The sequence below is a fragment of the Notolabrus celidotus genome, chromosome 3 (assembly GCF_009762535.1).
Source record: "Notolabrus celidotus isolate fNotCel1 chromosome 3, fNotCel1.pri, whole genome shotgun sequence".
In the NCBI taxonomy this organism is placed as follows: domain Eukaryota; kingdom Metazoa; phylum Chordata; class Actinopteri; order Labriformes; family Labridae; genus Notolabrus; species Notolabrus celidotus.
The window spans coordinates 18,168,549-18,179,700 of record NC_048274.1 but is presented as its reverse complement, the minus strand read 5'-3'; positions in this window follow the sequence as shown (position 1 = coordinate 18,179,700).

Genomic DNA, 11,152 nt, shown 5'->3' with positions numbered 1-11,152 from the left:
GATATTGTTTCCCACAGTGCAGTGAATGCATCACGGTTATTCACAATGCTTGGGTGGACATGAAACATGTTGGAAATGCACAGCAGAATTTGTCTCCGTGCACTTCTTTTACCAACATCCTGAAAGTATCTTTAATGAAGTGTAATAAGTAAATAGTTAACGCAGAGTCGTTACAGTGTCAGACTAACGACTCTGCTTTGAGCTGGTAGGTTTTGAGTTTTCTTCAGTGACGCTGTCCCTCGTTTCAGTTGTGTTTACATTCTGCTCCAAACTTCTTTAAGCCCCGCCTACCTCTCACCCTGCAACATCATTGGCTGTTCAATGCCGTCTTCTTCTTCTGTCTAATGTTGGGTGGCAATTAGCGTTTAAGGCACATTAGCGCCGCCTCCCTTTCTAGTGGTTGGGGGATGTAATTACAGATTTAAATGTGACAAATTTGTACCAAACATTTTTTATATTTATATGGAGAAAAATTACATCACGATAATTATCGTTATTGAATTATTGCCCAGCCCTAGCTCTATGCACAGTGTCCTGCAGTGAATATCCAAAACATGACATTATGGTTCTACAACAAGAGAAGGAGAAAGTACAGATGGAGCAACATTCTTTCTTCATGAACATTATTAATACCCGCAATTTTCTTACTCAGATGCAATCAATAATTTCGGACCATGTTTAAAGATGTGTTTAATCTGCATCATCAGCTCCCTGATATTACCTTGTTTCAACAAAAACTCACTTTCTTTTTCTGCACGAGCACTCCGGGTGGAGACTCTAAAAGTAAACACTGAGGTCCTGTGAGCGGTCCATGTGTGTTCTCACAGCATACACAAGCACTGGGATGAGCGAGAATACACTTTTTTGGATGGATAATCATGTGACTCAGCATATCTTGACAGTTGAGATTTCAGTGCGTTGAAACAAGTGTGCTGTTCACATCAGTCTGCATGTTAGCATTAACAAGCACGAGGAACAAACCCACAGCAAGCCTCCGCTGTAAGAAGAGTCAGCTAAATCTCTCATCTTCTCTGCTGAGTGTGATACAAGTCGCTGCTTTAGCAAGGCATCGCCTCAGCCCATCAAAGTGGATCAGAAATGCATTAAGTCCACACAGGAGCAGCCTGCATTAGCTTGTGCCCGCTAAAGCAAGCTAATTAAAAAAAAACTAAGTCAGTCAGTCAGTCAGTCACTGAGGACTCAAAATAGCCCTCTCAATAAAACACACAAACAAGAACACACAGTGCAGCCTCTATTTCTTCAGCATGTGGTGCAAAAAGAGCAGCCTGTCCTTCAGAAGTGTTGCTATTTCTGTTTACCACAAGGCCCCAAATATTCTATCATTAGCTAAACTAGGAGGGAAAGGAAATACCAGGAGGGAACACATGAAGTCCACACAGCCACACAGAGGAACCTCACTGACAGGGGGACTGTCATGTTGACAAGTTTGATCTCCACAATAGGACTCATTGGCTGGCTGAGTAACAACATGATATTAACTGAACTTACCTGAATGCAGACATGTATGGAGAACTGTACTGACACAAGAGCTTCCTCTGCCCGTGTGTGACTTTGGTGTTCTGTTATAGTCTGGAGAAGCAGCTGCCAGTCATCTATCATGTAATAAGCTGTTTTAGCCCCATATGAATCCACTGCCACAGATGTCCACGTGTATGCAAACCATGTCTGCTGTGCTCAAGATTCCTTCAGCTTATAGCTCTCTGATATAACGCCATCATGGAGTCACATACCTGGGTTCCAGTGTCTTTAATATGTGAGAAAAGCCAGCATTTTCCACAGTGTTGAATAGCCACAAGTTTTTGCACAAGAAGTTTCACATCTGTACTTTGTAGTAACATTTTTCAAGTGTATGTGATTAAATGGCAGTGATCCCAGAAATGTTTCCAGCCAGGTTTAAACAGTTTTGATTGTCCTTCATGAAACAATACCGACATCCAACAAACCATGTAGGGGAAAGTAAAACAGGCTTTAGATGTGGTTCCCTGTCATTCCAGCACAAATTATGGCAAATCAAATACATTTTTATTGTACTGTAAAGATTTACATCCAAACATCTGTGCTTGAGTCTTAATTTGGGTTAAGTGTGGGTTTGGGCTGCCGGTACTCAGATAATCAAGTAATCACTGATATTGAAACTAGGGATGGGCATTTCAATCTAAAATACTATTCGATAACCACTGGCATCTCGTCAGTCATTATTCGTAATAATCTAGCAGGGCGAGGTGCTGCCAGAAGCGGGCACTAAAAGCGTCGGACTAGACCTTCGTGCTGGTTTTTCTTTGACGCAGCTGTGTGGCGTGTATTTTTCATAGACTGTATAAAATATTGATGTAGTATCCATGACGTCACCCATCTGTTTCTGAAGCGCAGTTTTGAGGCCAATCGGCTGCAGCAGCCATATTGCTGTTGTTGAGCAATTGTGAGTTAAAGAGGCGGGCTTTGAGCCTCCTAGCCAACAGCTACAGTGTTCCCACCTGTCAGTCAAGTTAGCTGTGCCTCTCATTGGAAGACTCATAATCTCAATATCTTAGAAATTGCTGCGTTAGAAAAAACTTCACCCCCGTACAGTATGTGCCGATTTAGGAATGAGCTATCCAGACTACACTGGTCTTTTGTACCAGGCTGTAAACATGTTTATTTCTGCTGTAAATATCGGCTTTATGAATTGGTGTGTATGTGGTTTCCGGTACTTCTGGAGCCAGCCTCAAGCAGATCCTCGATGAACTGTAGTTTTTAGCACTTCCGCATTGGACTCATATTTTTAGACCAGAGGTTGCGGCTTGGTATTTTTACATTTTACATCCACACTCAGTCTCTGCAGTGTCCTCCGCTCCTGAACCTCACACCACTACGCGCATATGTCCAGCGACTGTCGCTAATGTTTTCGACTTTGCTATTTAATGCAGTTAGCATTCTTCTTCTGTTATTGAATGCGGTTAGCAAACAGCTATAATACGCTCTGTAGCCACTGTCTGACGGGTACCGTATTACAACCAGGCAGTCTTCAATTTTTAATAAGAGAACGAATATTCGAGCATTTGAAAATAATGTCCCGTCTCTAATTGAAACAATAAATTGACAACTGTGTAATACATTTTATAATAACTTCACAATGGCTCTTGTTCAGATATCAGCTTTTAAATTCAACATCACTCTGTTAAACTGAAAACATGATTTCAAGAGTTATTTAGTCCATATTTGTGTCTTGGCTGTAAGTAAAAAAAAAAAAGTAATTAATCTATTTATCTTATCATAGAACACTGAATGACCTAACTTAACCCATAAAGAAGCAGGAAAAATGAATAGAAACAGCCACACACATTGACTAACAAAATAAAGTGTATCCACTCCAGACCAGACAGTATCAAGGATATCTCCGCCCGCTCTGAGATAACTGAGTCGAGATGGAGGAGTTCTTCCATCCTGTGTGCTCCCTGTGGTCTCAGCAGTCTGACAGGGCGGCAGTGTAACCATGACCTGATTACCTGTCCCCTGAAGGCTGTAATCACTAAAGCCAGCAGACAGCCACTGTCAGTCCGCTGACAGGGAGGATAATTGGAGCTGATACAACATGCTGCTAGCCGTGCTAATGAAATATGAAAAAAACAAGCAGGGAAAAGGCAGCGGAGCACCAGAGAGGCCTGAGCTCCAGAGCAGGATATGTTCTGTCTATTCACATGCTGCTTTTCATCTCAGCTATCAATTAGAAGTTGGAAATGTTGATACAGGATGAGGATCTATGGATTGGACTCCTTTAAAAACTAATACTTTTCGGGGACATGTAGTTTTCAAATACATTTACCTCACTGTTAATCTCTAGTTTTCTTTATGCTTGCAGACAAAACGTGGTAGTATTAGTCTAGAGATAAAATCAAGATACCCTTTCCTGGCTGAAATACAGGGTATCTCATGGTATGATACAATACAATACAGTACGGATAGATATCATCATTAGGGATGTTTCCTGGAACAAATACCCAAGTCAAAGTCAAAATTTTAATTTTAGTTCAAAGGCAGGAAAACAGTCCAAATTGGGCACAATGTGTGCTGTACGCCGTGCAAAATCATGTCTTGAGACGTGCATTGTGAACATAGCACATTCTCCCACAAAGCATGACTGCAAATCACTAAATAAATATGACAATCTTGGTAGACAATGCTGTGGAAACTGCTCAGTATCATGGACAACACCTTTCACCCTGAGCATGCCGCGATGGAGTTCAATCAAAGACGGTTTGATGAGCACCAGGATCACTGGGCACCCAAGGAGGTATTTTCTACCTGTGACCATCAAACTAACTGACTCAACCCTTGTTCTACTGGACGAAAAAACTGAGCATGTTTTTCATATTGTGGAAAAAAGGGCATCATTTTTCATATGTAATATGAATATGTAATATACTTTTCAGTAGTGAGATATATTAGGTTCATATCACATGCAATTATGAGATTTTTAAAATCAGGGTCCACAGAGTGTTGTTTTTGTTATGTTTTCACTTAAAAACATGACAAACTTGTTTGTATGTCAACCTGTATGACATCTACAGCCAGATTTCATGATGTCAATAAATACAGTCAGGTCTACTTCAGTAGGCTTCAGTAAAACTTCTAACATAGACAACTGGGGTAAATCTTGTGCATCATGCTAGTTTGTAGGATGTAGGAATGTGTTTCCCACTCCAAGTCAATAAAAAGTGTCACTTGGGACAGCTTTTTCTTTCTTTCTTTCTTTCTTTCTTTCTTTCTTTCTTTCTTTCTTTTTTTCTTTCTTTCTTTCTTTCTTTCTTTCTTTCTTTTAAAGTCCCTAAAACATCTCTTAACTTATTTTCTATGGAAGCATATATGTACCAAAATTAAATGAACAAGCAAATTTGAAAATTAAATTGCATTAACAGAAATCCTTTTAATTTTTCTAAATATGTGCACATTATTTGACTCATAAATAAAATCAATATTCAAAAATCCTATTTGCATTTTAATTTACGGCGTAGCTGTTTAAGTGCGCCACATGTACAGAGGCTATAGAGAAAAGAGGCTTTCTCTTCTCGCTACTCCCCATGTTCCCTGTCTCTCTCCAGTTGTCCTATTATTAAAGGCAAACTTTAAAAAAATAATAATGATAGAAACAGTAAGATAAGAATACCATTTGCAGTGAAATCTTAACAACCCTAACAATTTGTCCCCCTCACTCCTGAAAAGATGGCTACGCCCCTGTCTGTGCCCCATGTGTAAGTCCTGTTCTCTGACCATTTTAATCCCCCTTCAAGTTTTTAATGCATCACTTGTTGTGAATCTATGCTGAAAAGAAAAAAGTCTGGTTGTTCAGCATCTCCTCTGACAACAACATAGAATTAGTTAAACAGTCAATCTTTAAGCTGAAGGTCTGGTTTATTAAGGCAGCTGATAAAAGAGCATCAATATTAACTGCAGTCTCTTTCATAAACAGACACAAAATTTCAAATGAACTTTGGATGTATTTACTGCTATAAAGTCATAAACATTGACTTGTTAACAGAGCTGAAATACCGTAATTCCTGTTGAAAGGGAGCTGAATTGTAATACTGCAGTTTGTTTTTACAACAGCCGATTACAGTATATTAGGAGACGATGGAGAAAGAACAGCAGATAGCAGCTTCACACTATTTATTAAAGTTTTTTTAAGCTCTCCATCAAAGAACCTCGACTTATCACAACATGTAGACACGTTTCGTATCCTAGCCACACGCAGTGTATCTGTAAACCACCATATCATGCAAATGACCGTGATTGGACTGTAACTAATGAAAATGTAGCTGTACAGAACATTTGTTGTCATCTTTCAGGCTGTTTTGGAAATAACTCACGGACCAGGCTACAATGTGTTAACAAGAATATGGTATCATTGTAGTGACTCCCCTCCCTCTCCCTCAGTCGATGAAGCACAGGAAGATAAACAGAAAACAGAGTTTTTGAGCACAAAAACAGACGGCTTTGCACTACTTACCCCTCTGCTATCTCGGTGGTTGAGTAAATAAGACTAGTTTCCTCTCAGAGTGTCTCCAGGAGGTAAACACAAAGATCCGCTACATTTAGGAAACTGACAAACTCAGGTCAGCGCGAGCTCTAGCCCCTCCCACCACCGTATGTGTTTGCAGCTACGTCTGCGTGCGCGTGGTAGTTCCATCATGTGCACGAGACAATGAGAGTTTTCCTATTATGTACTGTATGATGATGCATGTATGATGTGTGTTTGGTTTTCTATGTAATTATGATCATTTCAAATAGAAAAAAAGAGATACTTAGGGGAAGCATTTCAAAACATTGATCTGACATTTTAAATTAGGTATCAAACTATTTCAAAAATGTTGATACAGGACTTTTGAGATGAGAAAAACCGAAGAGAATGTCAGCCAAAACACAAACCCAGCCTGATAACTGATGTATTGATTCTTTATTTAGCTTTGGCCTAAAGCAGGGGTGTCAGATTAATTTCAGTTAAGGGGCCACATACAGCCCAAATTGATCTCACATGGGCCGCACCAGTAAAATCATAACATAATAACCTTTAAATAACAACAACTCCAAATATGTCCCTTTGTTTTGCTCAAAAAATTACATTCTGAAAATGTCCACATTTAATGAATTATCTTTTTACAAAAACAGCTGTCGTATTTTTCAATATGACCAGTCTCATATTAAGTGGGGCAGAATATTAGATTCTTTAAGCCCTGAGACCACCTGCTGCAAACACACAGGTTTCCCATTCACCTGACACAGAGTGTGTAATGTTTACAGCAAAAGAACCGATAATTATATATAATAATTATGATAATGAAGAAGGTAAAGTTGACTATAATGGACCCTTCAGCTCCAGCATGAACAGTTTTCTTGCTGGATGGTGTTGTATGAGGGGTAGTGGTGCTAGTGTTAGTAGTGAAGGAGCGCACCTACCATGCACGCAAATATAAATTAAGCACACACAAGATATGTGGCTTCTTTCAAAAATTGTGGTTCCACCGCACCTGCTGTGACAAGTTATTATATACAGTATGTAAACTTTAGTGTTGATTGGATCATGAAGTGCATTAAAAAGTCTATGAATTTAAACTGGATAATGCAAACTGCAATGTTCTTTTTCCTCACTTTGAGAAGAAAGTCCCTGTGCGCCATTCTGATGCACTCCATCAGCTGTTTGATTTTATGCGTCCCCAAGAAGATAAATTTGACATAGCAGTTACTTTTATTGAAAATTTGTTCTTGTTTTCTCTGTTATTTTTTCACTTTGCAAAGTCATCCCCCGGGCCAGATTGGAACCTCTGGCGGGCCGGTTTTGGCCCCCGGGCTGTATGTCTGACACACCTGGCCTAGAGGAAGAAGAGGGAATCTTATGACTCAAGGATTACAGGTTCAAGTTTCTGAGGCTCTATTCAGCAGACTCACACACTCCTCTCTGCGACAGCAGGGATGGGCTACGATGGAGCTTTGCAATGAAGTAATATGACACCACTGTCTAATTTTGCTGCAAAATGATCTTTCAATGCAATGCAATGTCCCGATTGAGTAAATCTTATAAAGCCTTTGTTGAACCTCAGGCTGTGAAAGTGCACAATTGATACGTGTGTTCTATTGTTTAACATCTTACTGGAAATATTGATTCCTCCTGTCATCATGTCTCATGGTGTTATCATTAAACCAATATCAGCACTACACGAAAACCATCACATTCTGCATCAGTTTAGCAAAAACTATTGAGCATATTAAAAGTATTGAACAATTTATGCTATACAGTCATGTGGGTTTTTCTTTTCTACAGGGAATCCATCCAGAAATCTTCAAAACAGGTTTTGAGCAGATGTTTTAAAGTTGCCTTTTTTAAGACCTTAGAGTTTACTCAGTATCATCTGTATCATTTATGCTCTCTCTGTACAATGATAATCTCACTCAACAGACCGAAATGTTTTGTTTTTTTCACAGCACATGGCTCAATCTTACTTTTCTAAACATTGAATGGGACATTTTTCTTCTCTTAAACCATAGAGTATGTGGTAAGAGCCTGCAGTTTTTCATTCTCACTAGTATATTTTTACTACCTGTTTGAATGTGTTTTGTGTAGATTCAGAATTTCAAAACAAATAGTGGTGGCATGAGTGTAGTAAAGCAACATGCTTGTCATTAACTAATAAGAATTTCATGGAAAGTTTTGAGAGAGTCCTTATGCCACCTTCTGTGCAAAGGCTTCAAAGAAAAGAAAAGAGAGAAGAAGAATAGAAGAGGGATTAAAGTTATTTCATCAGAAGGTTGTCAGAAGGGAGAACAAAAAAACCTCTGGTGCCATCATGTGTTCATGAGTCAGATGACAGCTGAAGCACCAGGTAGAAACAGCTGGCCAAATATATCACTGTGGGAGAGAGAGCTCAAACTCTGTGTCTGAGGCTCTGTCTCCCCCTACATTGTTACTTGTTTCAGGAAGTACAACGATCTGGTATTATGGATTAAACAGCACAGGACTGTCACAGGACTTAAATCATGATTAATTTCTAATGTGATCAATCACATTTTATTACATGCTTAGACTTCCATTACTTGCATTTCAAAACATTTTTAAGTCAATTTTAATTCAAAGCAACAATTGTCTGTGTTGATTTGGGAATCAAATGTTAAGACTTTTAGATTTATTATTCAAATAAATGCTGTACTGATACACCAGAGTGGTCTGAAACCATGACTTAGAGACAGAAGACAGCTTCAAAGTTCTTTTTCTCTCAAATATAATGTTTATTCTTAATGTTGTTTTAAAGGAAAAACACTGTGTAACATTCAGAAAAATATGCAGGAGTGCACTAAATGTCCAGTGTCAATATGGTGTGCAGTTATTCAAAGAGAGATAACTTTGATTACTCACTGACGTCCAGAGATCCCTGGTCAATGTAACAGCATTTGCACTTTCTAGAGTTCCAGTTTGGTTGGCTTTCTCTGTTTCATACAGGTCCTGTGTGCATGAAACTAATCTTCCTCATGATTGGTCTCAGCATGCCAACCTGAGGACAAGTCTTCCCCTATGTTGACTGGCCTGCCATTATGCAAGCACTGTAGCTAACTTCAATTTTTCCACATGTCTGTGGGGATTTACACTCTCCAAGATAGTGCTCTGTTGGCTTTAGTGATAGACTTTCCCGCTGACCTCAATCTGATTAGCTGCACCTGAGGTCTTAGTCACAGAACTCTTTAATTCTGTTTGACACAATGTGCAAGTCACATCTAATTTGTCGACTGATCAGGGAGTTTTTCTAGTTGAAATGTGCCATTCAAATTGCAGTGGTGTTTTATCTTATCACAGCTCATAAGGAAGCTGAGAGATGCTGTGGTTGCTAAGAGTGCCAAATAGCATGCAATTCAAGGTTGATAGCCCTAATTAAAGATTTACAATTTCCAGTCATTTTAAAAGGTGACAGCAAGCCTTGTTTTTACAGCACTGCTATAAGGCCTTTAAATTGCCCCTGGGGACAATACAGATTTAGGAATTAATGATTAAGCCTAAGTTTGTAACATTTATATAGCATCTTAAAAGCAAACGATTTCTGCACCACTGAGCTTCATATAGAATGTGCACATGCAGGCACAGAGACATTCAGTATATTTACATGGGACATGTTATGGAAACAAAAGAAGATTGAAATAGAAACATGTTTAATCAGGTTAAACATAATTAAAAGTCAGTCAATAATTAAAAGGCTTGAGATTTTTCTCAAAAGCCCCCAAAATAGTTTGTCTGTCCAGCGACCTCCTCAGGATTTTCCTACAGAAAAAGCTCTGTCCTGGCCTTCCATGTGTGAGGCACAGCCAATAAGTCATGTTGGGGGTATAGGGGAGGACTGGTGGTACTGTAACGAATTCTGAGATATACAGTATGTGAGGGTGAGACCATGGAGAGGTTTATAGACCATGAGAAGTATTTTGAAAAGTATTCTGAAATGAACAGAGAGCCAGTGTAACCAAGCAAGAAAAAGAATGATGTGATACTTTTACCTTGTTAACCGGGCAGCTGCTTTTTGAGCAAGTTGTAGATTTGAAATTGGAGCTTGAGAAATGTCTCAGTACAATGAGTTACAATAGTCTAGCTGGGATGATATTAGTAGGCGGATGTCTCTTTAAATGAAAGGGTGATAGGAGGTGTCTCATCACAGCTCTTAGTTGGAAGAAGCTGGACCTGACAACTGAATTTATTTGTCTGTTGAAGATGAATCACTGTCAAATATGACACCAGGGTTTTTGCATTATGGTCTGATGTAAGCGGAGAGGTGGATTAGATTCTGGGCAGTAACAGTGATATGATGTGTCAACATTTTTAGATATTTTATCACACTTTTTCAACCCAACAGAGTCGCTACAGATGGCTGTTCAACAAAAGTCTGGGTCTACTTAAGGTTGATTAAGCAAGTGGATATGACTGTATTACTGCTGTGGGATGTTGCAACTAGCAGAGAAAAAAATCAGCCCAGCAGCAAAGATTAAAATACTAATATCAAATATTATTAAGATTTGTAAAGATGGGTTGTTAAGTTGGTCAAACTCAGCTTCTTTACTTTTGTTTGACCATGGCAGACAATCTTTATTTACATTTTTTTATCAAGTTATGTCCATATTTTACTGCTGAGTGCTGCTAATTATTAATTGACGTCCATCTCTTATTTTATTTCTAGTCTATCATTTGTACTCACATTCACAGCACAAACGCAGCCCACATTGGTGGTCTATTTAAGCTGCAAGATTTCTGTTTGCTCCCTCCACCTCTGCCTGCATCTGTGGTGTACTGAAACTTAAAACCCCACCATCGCCTCGGTGGTCTAAGAAATTACCTCATCATTCCTCTGCATGTATACTTAATCTGCAAAGAGGGATGAGGACCCTAGACGCCAAACATAATGTTCTGCTGCTGCAATAATGTGTCAACCAATACAATGTGAGTTGTCTTCTGTGGCCTCTGGGTCTGTTTCAGTTTCTCTCCTTCTTTTAATATGCATCACCTTCTTCTCAATATAGACTTGTACACAATAAGGAACAGGCTTGAAAGTGAATTGCTGAAATTAAATAAGCTCCTTAGATGCTTTTTTCAAAAGTAGTGGCATTAGCTTTATATCTTCAAGTGTGAAGA